Source organism: Anser brachyrhynchus, assembly GCF_964034855.1.
Source record: "Anser brachyrhynchus genome assembly, chromosome: 16".
NCBI classification, from domain to species: domain Eukaryota; kingdom Metazoa; phylum Chordata; class Aves; order Anseriformes; family Anatidae; genus Anser; species Anser brachyrhynchus.
In genome coordinates, this window is record NC_137734.1 from 8,654,871 (window position 1) to 8,677,870 (window position 23,000).

At 40.6% G+C, this 23,000-nt stretch overlaps 1 protein-coding gene across 14 annotated transcripts in view; it reads left to right on the plus strand.

The window, feature by feature from the left end:
• The window catches only part of LOC308178889 (uncharacterized protein), a 173,142-nt gene that overhangs the window by 30,730 nt on the left and 119,412 nt on the right, over positions 1 to 23,000 (plus strand). The gene's annotated exons all lie outside the window — the stretch shown is intronic.

Genomic DNA, 23,000 nt, shown 5'->3' on the forward strand with positions numbered 1-23,000 from the left:
CTATTCAACTTTAGAGTCATTTGAAAAAGAAGTTGGCTTATACAGGGCTCTGCAAAACCTCTTCTACTTCACTGTGTAAGAAGATCAACATCTGTTGGATGCCTAATGTACGGTGCGGTGTCTCTTTTAGTGTACATTTTGCTATCTTTCTCAGTGCAATTAAATCGCAAACTTGGGTGGTTTCTGATTCCAGACTCACCAGAGTACAGTTTTAAGCTACACGAACAGCAAAGCCATTCTGACTGATAAAATTCCTTGTAAAAAAGCACCATTTCCGCGTTGCTTTAAGTCATGGTGGAAGTACATTAGTGCTTGTTACTTGAGACAAAGGTCTTAGCTTCAAACTATGGATATTAAAAATTCCTCAGTTTACAAGCAGTTAAAAAATGCAAATGCCTACTGTCCATTCACTAATACTGGATATCTACACGTATAGCTTGAATCACTACTTTGAAGCCACCCTAATATAAATGAGAGGAGAAATGGGCCATTTCATGAAATGTTAAGATTGTTTACGGAAACATTCGACATCTAAAAGCAGAGCTGATTCTGCAATAAACATCAAAAAAATGAAAGGAAAAATAGTGCTGAAAAGCTGTGAATTCAATTTTACTTTTCAACTAAATTCAAGCAAAATTAACTTTACTTTCCTTGGTCACTACGGCAAATGCATTAGGTATCCTAGTGTGGCGGTAAGTAGGCCATCATGCAACTGAGCACATGTCGAATGATGAAATTCCCATTTGTATTCTATACTGTGGATATTTGCATTTGTGACATAATTTTTGCTGGCGCGGATAAACCAGCATTGAAAACATTATTTTTCAATTCTGGGAGAGTGTTTTTTTTCAGTTCATAAATGCATGCAGTGGAAATAATGTTTCTGAATAAAATCAAAGTGCTTAATGAACTGTTCAGTCATCTGAATGTTTCCATTTGGAATGCTGAATAAAGACTCCTATTTCTAATCCAAGACGGTTTTTATTAGTACTCAGTGCATTTAGCACAAGCACAGACCAGTTCTGAAATCAGCCAGAGTACAGCTTGAATAATTGGGAAACTATTTTCTGCATAAACACTAGATTTATTAAGGCCTATTTTTTCTGTCTCATGAAAGACTAGTTACAACTTGCTTGAGGAAGCCATCAGAACAATTTATACATTCCCAGGATCTTTAAGCAAAAGAAGGTAGCTTTACTGTACAAACAATGCTGCATTTAGAAACCTATTGCATCTCCTAGAGAATGCCAAAAAGTATTGGTACAGCAGTAACCTGCTCTGTGACTTCTTCAGAATTTATCTGAAACTGGAATCGTACCATACTCAAAGTCCAGGTGAGTAATTCAAATGAAAGATGGACAAATTATCAGCTTTCTAAAATGCAAGTTGTTTTTATTTTACCCTCCACCTTGTCACTTTGTTGGCTCACATTACCGTGTGTTCCACTTCTGCTGCTCATCTTCCAGCTGTACCTTGGTACCTGACAATTTATGTACAGTGCCCAAGAAGGTGCAGTTAATCTGTGGATAGGTACGCACTGGTAAGAACCACCATCTCATAGAAAATAAGTATTGCCAAGAATATATGAAAAACAGCAGCCACAATTCATATTAATTTTTATTTTAACTAATTCTGTTGTGCACATGTGTGCGACTTTCTTCCAAAGTTTCCCTGTCCCCACATGTGGTACGTGATCAGTTGCCTTACTTCCAGGTCCTAGATAGCTGTGTTCTTCACATTGCCTAAATATCCTTTGTGCTGGAAAATTAAAAGGATGCATCTGCATTGGTCTTGGGGGCAAGACGAGGCATCTGCTTTTAAAGCCAGTCTCCCAGCTGATGCCATTAGCCATCAGGCTGGTGTTTTGGTGTGGTCTTACAGTACACAAACAGGGTTTCTTTCAGATGGACTGGAGCCGAAGATGTACTTCAGGAGCACACTGGGCAACTCCTGACTGCAAATAGGAATTTTGTTCATGAGACATGCTAGAGTTAGTGCTGAGTAAACTTCTGCACAAGTGCAATGTGACTGCTGGGTCCTTCATACCAATTGGTTTTGGCTTGGCTGGCTTCCTTTTTGCTATGTCTTGCCAGTATAGACATGGCCAGAGAGAGATGAGTGACCTGTCCAACTCCCATTAATCTTCAGGCTTTTTGGAATCTTTTCTTCTGTAAGTATCTAGCTACCAGAGTAAGTCAATAAATAAATTAGTTCTTGCATAGTTAGACTGTCTTTAATGCAGCAGTGACCAAGTGGTGCTCTGAGTGTTGGTGAATTCCCGTCCTACTTGTGTAACCTGGCACTAACAATCTGCATTGGACCATGCAGTGGAGAGTCTGTGCAGGTGAGTGAGAAAATGATCAAGCCACTCCAATAAAAAACAAATTTTCAGTAGATCTCTCTCCTAGTGCCTGTTCAATATTTCACACAGCAGAGGAAAACTGCAACGTAAGGACCTAGTGCAGTGCCAGTATATATGGTCTTGTGGTTAAGATATAGTTTTGAGAGGGTAAACTCTGCTTTCTCCAGGAGTTTAGGCAGCTTTGTACAGTTGGATGTCTTCATTATGTTTACTTTCATTAAAAGCACTTGAAGTAAAACACAGTTTTCTGCTGTTCTATCAGGAAAACAAAGCAAAACAAAAATCTTATTTAGATTCCAACAATTTTTCTTGACTTTTTATTTGCTGTAGCAAAGCAATAAAATACTTGCATACATTTTTCTCAGCACTTAGGAATCAATTTACTTTGGTCATTTTACGTCTTTTCAGTTGGTCATTTTATGCTAATTCACTGGGGGTTCCTGACACACTTTTCTACAGCATATTACCAGTCCAGATCCATTTTTAAATTGAATATGAAGTTTATTCTCTCAGGGTTAAACTTGCAGGCCACAGTACATGTGTTTAACTTTGTAGGGGTAATCCCACTGACAGCCATTGTTTATGGCATGTCATATATGCTTAAGTCTGGCCAGCTGCTGGATTTTGGAAGAGGAATTCATTTTTTATTGAGTTTTAAATGGCTATGTAGTTTATAAATCTTTGTATACGCAGGCACATCTATATGCCTCTGTATATGGTCACCAGCAGGGCTTGCATACTAGGGAAAAGCAGGAAAAATTACTTTGCTGTAAATATACCATTAGCTAAATTTCAGTCTTTTTAAAACTATTAAGCTGAAACGGTGCCAGAGTGAGCTGTTGTGTTTCTGGAACTAAGTAAATGCATATTGCAAAGTATGAGATGAAAATGTGTAAGGAATGTTGCCTGTTTGCAACTGCATTAATTTAATGCAACTGTAGGCAGTATTCAGTGTCAGGACTGGATGCGAAGAAAAACAAAATCTCGCCTGATGAAAACATCTGGATTCAAGTTTTGGTGCCAGTAAGTTCTTCCCCCACTGGTAAAAAAGATTGTAAAACCACATTCTTTTCGGGTTATGTGATTCATAGGAATGTTCTTCAGTGTGCTCCAGCTCTTCTTCTAAATACAGAGCTCAGGGTCATTGGCTGGCAGCGGCGGCGTTCTGGGACCAAATCACAGGGAGGTCAAGGGGCTGTATCCGCACTTCTGCTGAGTTTGCAGCTGGCAGGTAGGGGAGGATTGAGCTCCATTTCAATTCCCTGAAACTGGTGGAGTCCAGACCAGTCCTGGAGGTAACTTGGGAGCTAGCTAGAGAGCTCTGCAGTGACTGTGTTGAATAGCGTTTGCTGCAGGGAACGGCTCCATACTTCGGCCTGCCTCTGGCCCTGCTGGTGGTGCTCTGGCACCTTTGGGGATAATCAAGAACTTCGCGATGCAAAGTCAACAGTGCTGCTTGTTGTACAGAGTTCCTTCTGTAATAGTTATGATCTCCAGCTGCTCCTGGAAGGTCATCTCAAGTTGGTTTTTGCTCTCCTATTGGTATGGAGAAACAGTGAACATGAGCAACATTTTGGTAGCTCCATTAGCTTCAGGTCCTCCACCCCTGTCCCCTTCCCTGGTCACTTGTTCCCAGCCTTCTGATGGCCCCAGCCACTGCTAAAGCCACTTGAGGAGTGGTGCCACCTGCTCGGTAACTGCTTCCTTCTGGGTGATGTTTCTGCCTGTTCAGTCTCTGCTTCCGTCAGAGCTGGGCCAGCACCAGATGGGGCAGCACAAAGGTGGAAACCAGCAGCTGGCAGCAAGCAGCAAGGGGCGGCGGATGCTTAAGCAGCATTGCTGCCAAAGGTCTGACCGTGACCTAGACTAGGGTAGCTGGTGCAAAACCTGAACTTATCCTACATTTTCTGGCTGTGAATATGGTATGGATGTGGTTTCATGAGATGAAGTCTTAGCTAGAAGTTTTGGTTATTTGCCTTCAGCCCGACTCTTCCCCTTGTCCCGGCCCAGTGTAGATCAACATCAGCACCGTCACAGATGCACAAGAAGCAGGGTCTTAGCGTAGAGAAATGAGAAACTCTAAGGATAAAGAAAGGTGCATTTTTTGGCCTTGTGAAAATTATAGAATGTGACACAAAAAGTTAGGAAGTTAGTGCCTCTGTGCTTAACTGGTGCTTTTCATGCTGTATTTTCTTTCTTCCTTTAAACTGGTTTGGCTTTTCTCCTTGGTTATTTGCCAAAAATTCCTGCCCCTTTTCAAACAGGGTATGTATTTGAAGTTTGCTGTCTCCAGACCAAGTTTGAAGAGCGTCCATTCTTCATTGATTGGTGTACAGTCTTAACGTGGAGCATAGCCAAACCCTCATACTCTGCATTTTCTTCTCTACTGGAGGCTGCCACTGTAGAGTGAGAATTGCTTTGCATGTTGCAGGAAAGCTGAACGTGTGCCATGGCTCGTGAAGGCATCGTAAATGACAGAGTTAATGAGCTGTACATGGCAGGACTAGTGAGTGTTCTTCCACTGAATTATGAGCAAAAAGGGAAGGATGTGGTGGTGATGTACTTTTGAAATTTTATTTTGAAAAGGAGAAAATGCATAGTAATCTGGTGCCAAATATATTGCCTGCAGATATTTCTAGGAAAAAAAAAAAAAAAGCAGTCAGTTTGTCCGCATTGAGACAGTGGTTCTTATGCAAAGTGAACTCCCACTGTAGCCATTCATCTCTAGCAGTGGTTTGAACCTGCCTGGTTGAAGCCTGCCTACCCTAGTCTGTGCTCAGGCCACATCGCAATTTGCTTTAGCTGTCACTAAGTCCAACATGCTCTGTTCCTGGACCCGAACTGTATAAGCAGGTAGAGTTGTTTCAGGATAAGTGCAGCAATTCAAGCTACGATTTTAGGTCACGTCTACACTAGGTGCGTGGACTTTACTCAGCTATAATGATGACTGAGATCCTATTTCAAACAAGCCCTAAGGGTATGTCTGTGCTAAATCACAGGTATGAATGCAACATGTACAGGCATGGCTAAGCTGCTTTTAAACAATAACAATAATGGAATGGCAGCACAAACTTTACAACAGATTGTCTAAACCCATTGGGAACTCGGTAGATGTATGCAAATAACTAGTTGTATTGAATTTCATGCCTCTACTTTCCCATTGCTATTGCTAACGCATGTTGTAATTGTATTTTCTATTGCAGTGTGTAGAAATTCTATGAAGCTGTTCAGTTGCCTTGTTATAGAAAATAGGGCATTGATTGGAAAAAACAAATAGTGTAAAGGCAACATGTCTTTGAATGTGAAACTCAAAACCACAAGAAGCATTCACATAGTGTTTCCTGTTCAGGAGGGGGGACATAGCTGACGTCCTTTCAAGTCAGAAACTAGGTACAAGCTCTCATAATGACCTCAGTGGAGGAGCTACATATCAGGTGGGTTTTTTTATGTTGCTCTGGTTTGAAATTAGAACAACGGAAGGAAACACTAGATTGCTCTTTCTAGTGAAATGCTTATCTGTCATAAGAGGCATGTGGCTTTACAGTTGTCTCTCCTGTCTGTCTCTGATGCAAAGAGTGTGTCCTGGATTTGAAGTTCAACCATTTTCTTTTTTTAATTAAAGGCAATGTTACGGTCTGCTTGCAGACGTGTCTCTTCCAATTTCAGTTGTTTCAGTTTGTAAGTAAGAATTTTCCAAAGCGAATTTTAGGAAGAAAAAAATCTTCACAGAATAAATGTAAAATGGCTCCTGGAGAGGAGCTGGCTTAGTAATCCTGACAATGGACTAGGCAGCTTTTTTGTATGTAGTTTATAAGTCCTAGTCCAATAGGTAGTCATTAACTAAATAGTTGTCTTTATGGAAGAGCTATTTTGTAGCCTACAGAACTGAAACAGTAGGTCTCAATTCTGTTCCTGGAAGTTAAAGGGATCCTTATTATAAAAGTAACATTCTTATTCTAAGTATAGAAATATAGATTGGAGAAAAAAAAAGAGAGAATTCAGAAAGAGCTAAGACTAGGGTGTCAGAAAACGTAGTTTTTAAGGAGAAATCCAAAGGGCTTTATTTATTTCACATACACCAAACCAGTTCACTATAAGGCATAATAAATAATATGAATCAGTATCTGGATCTGAAGTCAAACAAATTCAGAAGAGCAATAAGAAACATTTTAAATGGTTCAAAAAATTACTGAGCATTTTATTAGATTTTTCACCTGCATGGTTCTAGAAATATTTTTCTAAAATATGTGTATTCAACCTCAGTTAGAGTTATTGAGAGAGGAATTAACTCAAAGGAGTCAAATAACTTATTTTATGTAGGGGATGAGGTTAAATGACTGCAGCATGCCCTTTTGACCTGCTCCTGTGCTCAGACACATCTAGAAGAGGTTCCTTTAACTGCAGTCTAGTCGTGTGGACTGATGTAATGCACTATGTCTTATCCTGTGCCAAGAATGAGTAGAGGGCTCCAATCTTCCTAGCACCTTTTTCAAGTCCTACAGCAAGACTGAAAAATAAATGTGAAGTTAGAACAAAGCACAAAGAGAAGCTTGACGAGGAAACCAAACTCTTGTTTTCTGTTTGTGTGTATTAATCCGTATCAATGCACAATGAAGCAGGCTTTAGTCACTTGATTCATTTGGCAGCTACACTGAATTGATGGTTTATTTCTAGATCCTGAAGGAACCTTTCATCCTGTAATGTGTGTGACCTTCCAGATTTGAGTGAGACTCAGCTGTTTCAGTCTTAAGAGGCCAAGAATACTATATCTACAGTGTACACCACATGTACAGACTCTGTGATAAATCATCCTGGGAAATCAGTCTTCCCACTAGTTAGTCTGTTTTCATGGTTAGTGTTCATCCTGTTAGTGATAAAATGATAACCATCAAAAAGGTCTCAGTGGATGTGTTTTTCTGCTTTAGAAGTTGACCAGGGGTAGGGAATTCTGCTTGTATTAGATCCAGTAATCACAGAACAAGACATGCAGAAAACAGGCAAAGCAAGCCATGATACCTGATCAATAAAGTCAAATCAATTCAAAAAGGTTCAGAAATGAGTATCCTTGGTTTTGGAGATTCAATAGCAAAAGCATATTTGCAAATACTTCACAATCAGCCAGAATCTCCTAGTATCATTTAAGATGAGTATGTTTGACTTAAGAAACAAATTTCCAAATTAACGAATTAATTTTAACAAATTAAAATAGTCTACAAATAATTTGGGGATGGAACCAAAAATGTCAAAGCAAGGGAAAACAAGATAAAACTGACTCTACATGGAAAGGCGAGCAACTTAAATGCATGCTATTCCTGTCAAATGGAAAGCTTTTAGCTATCCTTTGCCCTTCATGGATGGGTTTTTTGTTTGTTTGCTTTGTTCCTGTTGGTAGGTTGGCTAACTGACTTTGGAAAGTGTTTATTTCATTAGGCAAGACAGATTGAAATATGAGATATACAGATAAATTGGGCTGGCTTTTCAAGACTGCTTATATGTGTTTACAAATATTTCTGTTTACTTAATTTGTGAGAGCTAATACTGTCTTCCAGCTGTTTATCTGGCTGGGTTTTCAGATACTGGGGTTAAGGATTCGTTATGGAAACCTGAGGAGTAAAACAACATGGTGCAAAAAGATCATTTAAAAATAATAGGGAAACCCTTCAAATTTGCGTTGTTACTGTTGTAAATCTTGAAGCTACATCTATTCAGAAGCCATATGTTTACGTGAGATAAAATCTGGAATGATCAATATCAGCACAGCAACCTTGTACTGGAGAGGGGCAGTGGAGGCTTGACTAGGAGCCAGCTTCCACCAAAAATAACAACAAACACATAGTTTTAGCTTATTAGTTTCAATCTAAATGTCCTTGATTAAGCGCTTAGTGAAGAAGGAGGTTTTAAACCTTATATAGATCTGAGTTCAAGTAAAACATCACTGGAACTTGTGACTATCTTGATCTGAGGCTTAGATTCAGATTCGCCTTATGTTTGGCTTCAGGCCAGTTGCAAAGGTCCTTAACATTAGTTTAATCAGGATAATCAGAGTAAGAGCTAAGTGAAATTTGTTTAAAAACCATGACACTTTCGATAATGATTTGAAAGCAAAACATTAATTTTTATTTAGTTTGGCAAATGAGATTTAGTAATTGGATTGACCACAGTAGAATGAAGTGCACTTCCTAGGCCACTGCTGAAGGGCCACGAAGGTTAGCAGGACGCCAGAGAACAGGGCCAAGACTTACAGCTTGTCCCTGGGGGCTGTCACCGATGGGGCAGTTGATGACAAAAGCTAAAAAACATTGAAGCTGATCTCTCTAATTCTCCAAATCCTGCAAAAATCTGACATTTGCATGGCGTTTTTTAGATCTTTAGATAAGATTTTCAGTGACATGGTCATGTGTATTTAGTGTAAATCATTAACACTTGAAAACGTGTGATATTGTTCTCTGTCAAAAGGAGGAAAACGGGAGGGAGAGGGGGTGTGTGCGAAGCAAAGAGAAACATCTGCCAGAGAATACTGTGGTGTAGGAATGGTAAATGATCAGGCACCTCAGCAGCTGGAATGAGCTTGGTTTTTTGCAACCTTTCTCAATATGACGGTAAACAGGAAAGCAGCCCCGTTTTAGCAGGGGACTAGATGATTTTTTGAACCTTCTTCTAATCTTGGCTTCCAGCGTTTCTGATTAACCTAGACCTTGCTGTGCGTGGCAGAGCTTTTCCACGTAGTCTGCGTGACAGCAGTGCCTGGCTGTGATTTTCCCAAACAACAGACACTGCACTTTCCGAGTGCTTCCTCGCTAGAAAGCAACCAGAATGCTCCAGCACAGCCAGGGGTTTACGAGTGTTTGTATGAACTCCTTGCTTCCATGCTAATCTCACTCCTGCTCTGTCTTCTCTGCCATGCAACTCTTCTCAACTGATAATTAAGGAAAAGGAACAAATCTGTTCTCCTGGAGTGTTTGCTGCTTTTCTTGTGTCCCTGTGGGATGAATACAGTTTTGCACATTCAGTGGAAGAGATTATTTGGAACAGCCAAAGGTACAAAGTTGGAAAGTACTGGATGCCTGAAAGTGGTGTTTGTGTCAGAGGTGCTTGCTTATGAAATACTCAGCTTGAGGCAGGAGTGCAGGAAACAGTAACCTTTTCGTTTTCACTGCAAACTACTGAAACAGCCCTATAGCACGATGTGATTATGTAAGTGCAATGCAATGAAATATTACAATGCCGAATAACGCAAATCATGTCACTGTCTTTGGATAGTTACATTGCTGCTGGGTACCATGGCTTAGGGGCAGAGCTGTCTACAGATGACCCCGAAGCTGCTTTCCCTGAGCTTCAGGGAGCCCTGGCACAGTGCGTTGGAGGCAGGCCCTTCCCTGATCTCTGTGGCCTGCTCTTCAGACCAGTGCAGAGGTTAATTATGGTTTTACAGCTCTTCTGAAAGCCTCAAAGCGACATTTTCATAGGAGAGGGAAGCACAAAGTACATCTTGCGGACACCCTCTTTTGCTGATCATCCCTCATGGTCCTACCAGGCAGGGGAATGTTGTATCGCTTGCTTGCCGCAGTTGGAGGGTCAACACACATGACAGTTTGGGGAATGGAATAATGTTGGTAGCCAGCATTCATAAGACTTCTGCTGATTAAAATCAGAACTACCATACAATGGATAATTGTCCACTGCTCTGCTGACTAGTAGCTACAGCGCTTGCTCCATTGTCAAAAGGCTTTTTTTTTTTTAAAGTAAGGTCATGGGTAGAAGTACTCAGTTCTGTACCCTTTTACTCATATAATGATGGCCTTGGCTTGTCCTCGCTGGTAATTTACAATGTGGCCTTGTGGCTTAAAACACAACAGAACTTTCTGAAACGAACACTTGCTCTGCACTTCTCTCCCACACTTGATGCACTAGTCTAGATTTTGAACTCTCTGGGGCACTATGTCTGGGTGGTAATGCCCAGCTACAAGCCCTATAGTGACCCACAGTGCAGCCAGTACATGCAGTTATTACTGGATATAGTATAGCTGTTACATTATGATGAGAAACTGATGGAGTATTTCCTTAAAAGAAGAAGTCTCCCTCTTGGAGTCACCAGCCCCATATCCATTGCTCTTCAATCAGTTTTATCTGTGATCCCACTCTAAGGAGGAATCAGTTCTCTGAGTCTGAGTGGGCAACAAAGGAATAATATACACATATTATACACAGTGCTTGCAACCTCTATAGTGTCATTTTGCCTGTTACCCCAAAATAGCATGCAGTCAGCACAGTGGGAGCAGAACCTGGGTAAAGTGAAGTAACACTGCACAACAGCTGCAAGAGGCTCATGGAGAAAATCGAGCATGGCTTTATAGATCCAAATTGCTCTTTGGAAAACCAGATCTAATGCAGGGTGTGCAAGGGAAAGGATCAGATAAATACAGTAGGGAAAGTGAATTTTCCATTTTGGGTTTGTGTATTGTACTGTAAGCTGAGACTTGAATTTCTCTCATGTAGTTTGAAGAGGAATTCCTGCAAACATCACTACAACCCGGTTGTTCTCAGAATTAATAACACATTCACTTTTCCCAAATAGTGGTTGAATCAACATGGATTATATTTTAGACTTAATCTGTGTTAAAGAATTGTAGCAAGTTATTTTGTGCTGAGTAGTAGTGAATTGCTTCACATATATAGGATAAAAACAGGTCAACAACTAGCTTCCTTGTTCAGTACATCAGTGCCGGGGGGGAGATATACATCTATTTGACAAATTGACGTCTGTGACTATGAAAACAGCATGGTTCTGTGATGTGCTGGGAAAAGTATTTTCAGCGGACATAAGCATAAATTAAAACTATTGTAAAATGGATTAATAAAATCGTGTATTGAATGCCTGCTATGCTTCTGGTTTCCCATGCATTGAGGCAGATGAAGTGCAAAGGAAGGATGAGCTGGGGATCAGAGCACCTAAATTACAAAGGAGTGTCTGGAAAAGTCTTTTGTTCAGCAAAATTGAGGTTGGGGGCAGATGATCATTGTCTTCTGTAAATGCCTCAGGGAACAAAGATTAGAAAAGGAGAAAGAAAAACTGGCCTAAGAACAATCAATATAGTTTGGCTAGACATAAATTTAGATTAGACATTGAAGCAAGCATGTAACTATCTGCCAAAATAAGAACTACTTTTTGTGAAAGCAGGGAAAGCAAAGGGCTTCAGCAATTTTCAGATGGAGTTTGGTAAATACATGAACAGAGTTAGACGGCATGCTTGCCTCCAGTGGCAGGGAATTGGCCTAAGAGGCATGGAAGTCCTTCTGGTCCTTACGGCCATCATAATGCAAACACTGCCACCTTCTTAAGGCTGTAGTGGCATTCTGTGGCTTTTACCTGCCTGTCCTCACTGCCGGTGCACTACAACAATTCCTAAATTCTGCATTCACCTTCCTTCCCTCAGACTTTACACCCTCAAGGCCACCACAATTTATTCCCAGCCACCTGTGGGGTTTTATTGTGCACCCTGCCTCCAGTAGACAGGTGATAGTCACCTGCACGGTAACGTCCTGCTTCCTACAGAAGGAGCTGACTGCTCACTCCTATAATATGAATACAGTTTGTGTGCACTACAGCTGTGTGCTCAGCAGATCCTACGGTATTACGAAGCATCTTGCTCCTACTTGGTGTGAGCAGAGATTTTGTGACTGGCTGTCAGGAAGTTCCCACTCGTGGCGGCGTTACCTGGCATTGAACATGCTGTACTCTCTCCAGTTCTTCTCACTGTTTTTTGTTTGTTTGTTTTTTTTTTTCCAAATTCCATTTCACAATAATGTGCTTCTTCCAACACTACCAAAGGCATGTCATCGGTGGCTCAAATTGTAATTTTCTTGTCTTTTTCTGTTGCTTAATTATTTATGTTACTAATTAGAAATATGGATAATTTAACATAATCTGTGGCTCAGGGTAGAGGAAACAATATTCTGCATGTATTTTAAGGGGAAAAAATAGATATAAAGAATATAAAGAATGTGAAAATCACCTAGCATACAGCATCGGGCGTTTGATAGTGTTAATTTCTTCTGCTAGGCAGGTCCTGTTGTTTGCTCCCTTACTTTCACATTTCTGCAAAAAGGATTGAGAGAAATAGTTAGATCCAGCCTTTGTATTTAGCATAGTAAATCATGTAGCTCTGTTTCTTTGCCATCATTATTTCTCTGGACCGAATTTATCCCTGATACATGTCCACTGATTCAAACCAGGAATTAATTTAGCCCTTTTTTAAAACAACAAAAAAAAAAAGAAAAGAAAAGAAAAAATGCTCAAGTTGGGTGGAACTGCAACTGTAATTAGAATCAGAGTCTGAAACAAAAAAACATTAAAGGACAAACTCTCTTTGGAGGACCTGACCTTAGACATCTCCTATCCACATTATAAAAATGAAAGAAAAAAAGTCATGGTCTGTTGTCTCTGAGGACTGGAATATATGATGTCAGTGTAAAACTGCAGAGTAATGCCCGGTGAATAAACATCACCAAAGAACTCTATTTGTATGATTAAGAATTGTTTCATAACTGAAAATTATTGTGATTCAGGTGATGTAGAAAACCTTAGAGGATCGTGAAGCAGTTACAACTGTGATGCATTTAAGAGTATTTATTCTCTAAGGGCTATATTTTTAAAAAGTGCTTCTGTTGGCACATCAGATGTCATCTAAATAACTGATCTCTGTGTGTCCCTCTGCTATTTTTCCACAAACCTTAAACATTTACATGGATATTTCATTAGTCACACCAGTAAAGTTTCTGTTTCCACTGCTTTCTGGCTTATCTGTATTTATGCAGGGGCAGCGTTTTGTACAAGAGCTGTAACTACAGTCACACAGTATCACAGTATCACAGTATCACAGATTTCTAGGTTGGAAGAGACCTCAAGATCATCGAGTCCAACTTCCGACCTAACACTAAGTACTCCACTAAACCGTATCGCTAAGCTCTACATCTAAACGTCTTTTAAAGACCTCCAGGGATGGTGACTCCACCACCTCCCTGGGCAGCCTGTTCCAATGCTTAATAACCCTTTCGGTAAAGAAGTACTTCCTAACATCCAACCTAAAACTCCCCTGTCGCAACTTTCGCCCATTCCCCCTCGTCCTGTCACCAGGCACGTGGGAGAACAGACCAACACCCACCTCTCTACAGCCTCCTTTCAGGTAACTGTAGAGAGCGATGAGGTCGCCCCTGAGCCTCCTCTTCTCCAGGCTGAACAAGCCCAGCTCCCTCAGCCGCTCCTCGTAAGACTTGTTCTCCAGACCCCTCACCAGCTTGGTCGCCCTTCTCTGGACTCGCTCGAGCACGTCCATGTCCTTCCTGTAGCGAGGGGCCCAAAACTGAACACAGTACTCGAGGTGCGGCCTCACCAGAGCCGAGTACAGGGGCACAATCACTTCCCTAAGTCATGGTGAGCATTCAGGCAAAAGGCATGCGGTGTACAACCAGCTGGAACAGACCCGATGGTGTGGGGACTGCCCTGCTCCCCAGTGCTGCTTGTGATATTCAACATGAGGGCTGATACCCAAAAGCTGGCTGGCACAGGTGTGTGCCTACCTCTGTTGCTTTGTAAGTGTTGTTCCCATGGATTGCGGATACGGTACAACAGAAATACCTCTGGGAATGGAATACAGCATTTACTTCTGGTATCCACATTTGAAACGTTCATATTCTAAGAACGTTTTAGACAACTGCTCCAGAAATTACTTTTGGATCCAAAAAGGCCAAGGAGTGAATGGTTTGCCAGTTTACTGTATATAATTGTGGGGGGAGCAGACTTGAGTAAGTAGGAGAATTTTTAAGATGGATTAAAGCATAACAAGAACTGAGAAGAAGATGAAATCAGACATTGAGCTGTAAAAGGGACATCTATTTTTGGCAGTGACTACAGAACCATTGGAACTCTCAGTCCAACACTGTCACTCCATGACTTGTCTTCCAAGGAATACTGGATTCCCTTCTGAAGGACTTGCTGTAGCCAAGCACCATTACTGGTCTCGTTTAAATGGTCACAGGGGTAATATCCAATGAGCCGTGATATATAACCAGTCAGACTACAATCAGGCTAGCCCTTTCTGTCTTTAAGTCTTGTGAATGTAAAATAATAAAACTTCAGGTTGGAATTTATAGCAAAACTACTAAATGGTGCAAATAATGCATAATGCAAAAAGTTTCGTTAAGGAGAGGATGAACCATATCTGAGGAAATTATAGTTAAGAGAGTTACAGTGAGGGAAATCCTAACAAGGTGAAAGAGAAAAACCTATTTAGCGAACATCTGACTTTAAATTGCTGTGTCAACCGGCTTTTGATACAGATCTAATGATATGTCTCACAAGCCACCTTCAAATTCCCATAGGCGTAGCATTAGCATTTCTGGTATGGATTGAATCTAACCCAAGTTCTGCTGAGGATAGAGGGAGGCAGCTATAACGAGGAGGAAGAGGAACAGGGAAAATCCCAGGCACCTTCCCATAAGCCACCTGAAGAACTTGTCCCACAAGCCTCAACTGTTTGTTTCCATCAATACCACCCTTTGTACACAAAAAAACAATCCATGCCTGGACCTGCTGGTAGCAGGGAGAGCAAAACAGCCGGCGGAGCTGAGATGTGTGTCAAGACTTGTTCCCGCACCGCGAGCAGTATAGCCAAGTATTGGGATTAAACAGAGTGAGCCGACCTCTTCTCCATTTGGAAGGGCCTGGCTCGTGGTGTTTTGTTTGGAATCAAAATCTTCAGATATTTTAATGATAGCAATATTGAATCTTACCTTCTGTATTGGAGTCTTTAAGATTGACTTAAAGTGTGACCATTCATGAAGACTAGATTTTTTAAGTGAAAGGGGTTCTGTTGATAGCTTCTACATTCATACAACAGAAGAGGCCAAGCTGTAGCTCACTAGCTGTATGGCTTACAAAGAAGTTTAATAGGGTTTGTGAGAATGGCTGAAGGAAGGCAAAAATATACATCATCTTGGCAGAAGCAAATGTGTTCCTGCTGGGTATCTCACATATTGAACAGATCTCATGCAGGACTGCATCCATGTTTGAATCTGATTTGTAAACATAGCTTATGGCCAAGACAGGGCTGGAAATTTCTGGTGCATCATGTTTAGAAAAACACTAAGATATTGCCAAACTGAGGACAAAATTATGAGTTAGCTCACCGAGGCATCTTACGAGAGCTGGGTGAATACTACTGGCAAGTATTCATTTGACTAATTTGTTTCCATCAGCTTCAAGTAATATGTGTACTATGTTTCATTCTTCATCTGGTCAGATTCCGTGATAAATTAAGTGTGTTTTTTGTCAGCACAGAATGTGTTGCATATTATTTTTAGCATGGATTGTTTAATTTTTGTTCTAGTAAGTGTTACATATTTACACGGGTAGAAATAGTGATACTGGAATCTCTGAAGTTGCTTTGTGTGTTCAGTGTCTGGACTAGAAATGATAGTTTGAGATTCTAGGTCAATGCAATTTATGATCTAAAGGCTTCTCGTACAGGGAGTGACAGCACTGCTGTAAATGCTCGTGATTTACGGAGTGAGTGGCAGGATTTGGCTGGACAGAGTCTGAGCTTGCCATATTAGAAGCTTGTGCCGCCTGGGTATTAGGACCTATTTGGGGTTAAGTTGAGCATTGCAACATCTGCTGGGGAGAGGAGTCGTGGAACCAAACAAAACAAAGTGTTGCAGGAATAGGCTGCATGGAATGGGGTACAGCAGAACTGGTGTTCTGGAAAAATGAGGGTGTAGGATTAATTTGGGCGTGCAGAAGTGGACAGAAGTGTGAATAAGCACCTGCAGAATAATGTTGTCCTCCTGTGTACTTCTTGTGGGGCTGACAACATGAAATATGATGCAACTTGGAAGGGTAAGGGGGCAGAATTTAAAAATCAGAAGTAGATAGATCAAAGCTACAAGCTGAATTAAATTATTTCCTGGCTTTTGCATCATTCTTATAATTGCCTGCAATCTGAGGCTCTTCTTTACCTTTTTGGCAATTGCTGCAATAATTTCTGTCACTCCTGAAAATTCACTCATAATAATAGAGAGAATATATTTAGACCATACTGATGAAATGTGTGAATTTTTGATTTACTGACTTTGGGATGGTAGCAAAAGCCATCCCAAGCAACAGAGATTGAGCATCTGAGAACAGATTAATTCTGTTCTCGATTGCCTGTATTTCAGTATGACCTGCTCTTTGTGCTGTTGTAACTAGGAGCAGACCTTACAGCAATATAGTAGGATAAAATACGGCTTAGGTTTCTGAAATGTTGTCAGACGTGTTCAAATATATATGGTATATATACAGATATACACAGAGATTTCTGCAGATATATGCAGATATCTATACGCACACAGTACCCAGCACTCTAAAGCCCTGATCTCTGCTATGGCTTCCTTATTATACACGTGGGTTCATAAGGTTTAGATTTATTTAATTTAACATGTACTTTACATACACGCAAATTAGATTTAATTTATCTTTAATTACTGACAGGTGATTTCCTTGCAGCTGTATAGTTCCTTTTCTGTATTCCATAATGGAATACCTTCTGGTTAGCCTGTCTAAAAGCCTTTTAGGTGAAATCCTGGTTTGTGGGAAATCACACTGTAGCCGCAGCAACACAGCAACTAGCAATTAAAAATAAGCTGATGCAAACAACAAGAACAGCACGTGTAATCAAAAGACAGACCAGACGCACTGCATTCTATGAATTTTTTTCTCATTCTGTTGTGACCTGTTGGGTTTGCCATAGCCTTTTCTTGATGCTTTCTATTGCTCTCATGAATTACAATTTGTGCCTATAAATTGCTGTTGGAAAAAGCCTGTTCACTTTTGTCTTGTTTCCCCTCCTCCTCCTCACCTTTCTCCCCTCCCCTCCCTGGGAAACGCTCTAATTGTTTACCTAGACAAGGATAAATCGGTGCTTGTGATTGTGGTACAAGACATCTCATTTAATTTTACTTGCAATCATAACTTATTTAATTTAGATGATTAGGGTTGAGCCCCTTCTTATTGGAGAAAGACAGGATGGAGCAATGCTGAGCAAATGGCATGGCATCCAGTCAGGGCTGGGTAAGGAGGAGTCAAACTAAGACGAAATGTAAGCTAGAGGAAAAATACCTGTGCTCCCCAACTCCTGCCATGATGGCTTCACAGAGTAAGTGTTCACACTTCTGTTGCTGTGATTCAGCTGATGAAAGATGGCTTACACTATAATTCAGGATTTTTCAGTCCCAGGCCAATGTCCAGCATTCTGTGGCTGTTCCCCAGCAGTCAAATTCAGTTTATTTACATGCCCAAGTTTGAGCTTCTCGGCCTTCCCAGGTTCAAAGTGTTCGGCTTCAGACTCCTGCTCTGTTCTTCTGTCTTCCTGTATGATTGCAGTCAAATCCTTAGACATTTAGATAAAGATCTCTCAACTTCATGTGTAAGATTTGGTCTGAATGAATCTTACTGCAGTCTGCATTTGGCCTCCTACTGTAACCATGCTTGTATTTTTATACTCTTTGTATACTTTATATATTATTCTTTATATTTATTATATTCTTTATATATTATTCTTTTATATTTATATACTTTATATATTATTCTTTATATTTATATACTCTTTTTGAAGCTCTGGACCTGATAAAGACTTCATCCTATGGCTTCATGCTCTCATGCCGTTTAAGTTTCAACACTTCGTAAGGCTGATTTGTCAATGTTTAATAAGGAGGGTTGTGTTACACGGAGATGGCCTGTCAGAGGCCCAGAGACATGCTGGCTTCCTTATGGGTCACCTGGAATTTCCAATGGAAGCCAGAAGGAAGGTGTTGCAGAGGAGCGGTGACCTCAGTGTGCATGGGGATGACTGGGCTGCTATCTGCAGCTACAGCGGCGCTTGAGGCTTTGAAGCAGCTGGGTTAGTAACACTGCAGATAGCTTGTAACACATCTGGAAGTAGTTCTCTGTAAAGAGTCTCTTTGACAGAGTCCAGGGTGGAAATCCCCAGCCAGAACAAATGAACTGAACTGCTGGTGGTGGTGTCATTTTAGCAACAAAGAAGTTAGGTGGGTCAGGAGAGACTCACAGGGCATGTGGTTTGAGTTCAGTAACAATTGACTAAGTTGGGGCAGAGAAAGGAGCTTTGGAATAGCGATAGAAAATGTGTGGTTTGGTGAACTAGCCCTGGCTCAGAGAGTAGGTACGTTAGTAAGCCGAAACTCTCATTCACAAATGAGAAAGAATTCTTTCACTGGAAAGAATTCTGCTCTGAATCCTAAAGAGCTGATGCAAGGAAGTGCCTACAGATTTCTCTTGGTTTGCATATTTCTCACCTTAAGTACTACAAGTATATTGTTCACAGTTCTTTGCAGAGGGTTATACATGCTAAATGTTGCTTCTGTCTGCATGCTGAATATTGTGGAGGATGATATGCTTCATCTTCCAAGTGATTAGCACTGACCCTGGTGCTGTTGGCTTATGGGATCCCATCTCAGTGAGTGGGTAGGTAGGTAGGCTTTTCCTTGGAAGAAAAGCCTAAGGAAGAAAAAGAGATATAGTTCCTTTGGGTCAAGAGTAGTGTAGGAGTGCAAGTCTGCTGGAACAGGATCAGACTAGATTGATCAGCAGGCAGAGCTATGCTGGCAGTGCAGGGATGATACAAGAGTTCTAGAAAGAGTAGACACAAGGAAATTACTACTTCGACACATTTTGCAAGACAGATAAACAGTAAACTTAAATGATCGAGTAACAGTTGACAAAATCTTGTGCCTGGACCATAGGAGATGAAGTTCTGGACCACATCAAGTCACTGCAGCACTTCTCATCCGTATTAATAGGATCAAGGATGTTGACTGAAAATGCATCCATTATGGTGAATAGCTATAGAAAATAGCTTAGAAGGTGGAAACATTAACGTCTGTTTCATCATCAGCAATGCAGAATGTATAGGAAATTGTTGTGTTATGTCATATTATATCCCAGTGCCACAGCAGCCTCACCTGAAATAAAGCAGCAGCAGGAGCAATGACCTAGAATCCAGGAACTTCCCATGAAGAAACCACTGTCTGCAACGTGGTTTTTCCAAATTCAAGGTCTTGCCAGTGAACACAAAATTCAAAAGGAGGTTGCTGCTGGTACTCCTACGTTTGTGGCTATGCTCTTTCATCAGTGAGCAGTGTGATTCTAGCTAAGCTGTAGAGCCAGCTGCAGTGCAATCCCAGCAGCACAATAAACATCACTAGACTGAAGAAATGTGACCAGCTGCTGGGGTGTACAATAAAGCTACTTTGAGGTCAATAGACAAATACATTACGTTGATAAGAAACCTGTGAAAATAAACAGATATTATCACCTGTAGTTTATAGTTGTTGACATACATATCTGTTGCCTTTGACTGAGCAAACAATAAATTTGGTTGCAATGCAACATTAGAAAAGTCTCGGCATGAAATCAGAGCGAACAGTTATTGGGAGCTCTTGCCAGCATTTGAGAAGAGGAAAGGAGTTTTTAAAGGAGGAAAATAGCTAGAGGGAAAGCCTGAATTTAGAAACAGGTCTCAATGTTCCATAAGAGAAATATAATACACTGAGTCAACAGTAAATATATCCAAGAGATTACTGATGAAAGTAGAGCAGACAAGAAGGAATCCTTTTATCACAATACAGGAGCACTGGGAGTGGAAGGAGCCGTTAGGACAGAAGTTCTGGTTGCTGGAGAGCCAGATGTTTCTCATGCAGGGCAGTCTGCTAAGTGGTAGCAGGCACAAAGCCCACATAGGTATGATCAGAGAGAACTTGGAAAGGTTTTCTACAAACACCACACCTTTTTGTAAAGGTCATACAAACAACTAGCAGGAGAGGGCCAGGAGGACCACACATAACAGGATAGAGGTAGTAATAACAGTAATAACACATGCTGAGTCAATAACAGAAACAGGAACAGGGAGGAGGAGGCTGATTTGAAGAGCATCATCCTTCTAAGACACAACCCTATGTCACGATAGGAAACATTTTGAGAGATGGTGTACTTCTAATCTGTGCTTTTTTAACAAGTCAGTGCTTAAACAAAAACCTGAATAATGTAATTTCTTAAAGGGGAAGATGTAGCAACTGACACGAATTTGGAGGGCAGAGCACATGTTGTAGGGAAGACTTTGCATTACAGCCCAGGAGCTCAGCCAGTTGGCACTTGCAGAACTGCCACAGGATGAGGGCAGAACCCCTGGGAGCTGTTCTCTCCACGTAATGAACCAGCGAGGTTTGCAAGCAAGGAGTCATGTTGTTACATAGAATGCAGTACAGAAAGTAGTGGCTTTCTTCAGAATTTCACTTGGGGGCAAGTAGTTCAGGTGCAAGCACATCTTTGATCCCAAGTATATTGCTGGTCCTCTGCGTTTTAGCTGTTGCATTTGGTGCTTTCTAAGAATGCTTTCAGTGGCCCCGGATGTAAGATTTGTGAGTACCACTGTGAAGTCAAACAGCAGCAAAATTCTGATCGGTTTTTCCCCACCCCCAGGTTTGATATGAGTCTTATCAACATTTTCTTTGCTTTTTAACCGTTTTTTTAACCATTTTGTCTGGTAGGAGGTTTTCAGTTTCACGCTGTTTTTGTGTTTGTTTGGCTCTGTTGTCTCATTGCCAGGCTCCATTTTGCATTATATTCTGTTCTTATCTTGTTCAGGTGATTACAGTTAGTTACAGCTAAACCCAACCTCAAGAACTGCGTATAAGAATTTACTCTCTAAAGAATTTCTCACCCATTATAATAATGGTCCAAAAAATACTTGGAAAACAATCTTTAAGCAAATAACTCAAAGGGGTAGGCTGGATAGTAACAGCACTGATTTCTGTAACATTTAGAGCCTGATATTGTAATCAGTGCAGTGCTTTATCACTTAAATTTATGAAATATGTAGAATATTTCTCATCACAAGCTAAAAGTACACTCGTTTAACGTATTACTTGGACGTGGATAAAGGCAAAAAGAGAGTCTTTTGTTTCAAAAATATTTTGGAGCAGTTTTCCTGTGAAACAATCAGAGCAAGGCCACTTTCCAAGACTGATGGATCTGGCTAGAACCCCAGCATTATCAGAGTTCACTCTTCTGCACAGACCCCTTCTTATGAATGTGCTAAGATGCACAATTTTCTTTCAAATCTTTAGTTTCTGGCATCATGGAAGCAAAAAAGTTATGTTCTTGGAGTATTTCAGCAAAATTTACAGAGTAGAATTGCAGTAACGGCAAGTCAGTGTTCTTCACCTAGTTCTTTTGATAGTATATTGCTTTCATGCACTGAAGCTAAACCTTTATAGTTTTCCTTAGCATTTGACTGACTTGCGCATATAAAAAGTTATATATAAATGTATATGGGTAAGGTAGCAGCAGCACTTCATGAAATGAAGGCAATGAAAGTGAAGGTCAGAGATCATAAAGTCTGTTCCACCTCCACAGCCTGCACGTTTGATTTTGCAAATGGATTCTTAAATATTGGTGTGTTGATATCTATTAAAAAAGGTAATGGTCACAGTCCTCTTGTAGCTTTCATAGAAAAAAAAACTTCTTATGGTTGGATTGTAGCTTTGCTGTGGCCAGATTTTTCACCGGTAAACCAAAATAGCTCTATGAACTTTAACAAAGCAATGTTTTCTTGTTCTAGCTGAGGATCTGCTTTAGTGATTTCTCCTTTTGATGTAAAATATTTCCAAAATGAAAGGCATGCTCCTGATCTGTTACAAAAATGTAATCAGGAATACTTACTAGCATAAATCTTGTTGGATCAGACTCTTAAAATGTGTATTTATTTTATGACATGCTGACTGAAGCATTTCATGGAAGATTTAGTTGATGGAGAGTGAGGCAAGAGGGGAGTGTTTGCTTTTGCGTGTTTATCTTCTCTTGTAGTGTACAATCCATTCATTACATTTCCCAGTTGGGATGGGGAAAAATACAGCTGCGAGTACCTGCTGCTTTACTTGACACTGAGCAAAGTGTTTTACCGAGCACAGAAAACTGAAGTGCTAGCTCATTCCCCTCCCTGATGCCATCATAATTATGCGATTGCGTAGGATGCTCTTGTACATTCTCACTGCTCTTTTATAACCCTTACATGGCCCCCTTCTCCCACATTTTGGCTGTGTATGCATCCCTTACAATTGAAGAAATGAGATTGCATCTCTAAATGGACGTTTTGAATGAAATATTTTGAAAAAAAAATATTTTGCAAAAAAATAAACCCCCTGAGATTCAGGGGGTTTCTTATGTAGAGCAAAAAGGAAGTGTTTTTTTCCAAAGTCTCAGCTACTGTAGAACTGATGGTTACACCTTAGCTGTCACAGTCCTCAGTGTAATCAGAATGTTCCCTTACCTGTTACCATACTTGTAGATCTTGTGTTTGTTTTCCCCTGTTTTGGTATCTCCCTAATCTAAAATAGAGAGCAGTACGACTGAAGAGTTTGGTGCAGAGGAGCCCAGAGAATGTCTGTTAAACTGCAGAGAAACCCAAATACTTTGTTAGGAGTGTGAACCAGGCAACAATAGGCTGCGTTCAGAGGAAAGTAATGTCACTTGCAATTAAAATCATTTTATCTGCACTTGTGAAGCTTCCTAGAGTGCTTCATAGTT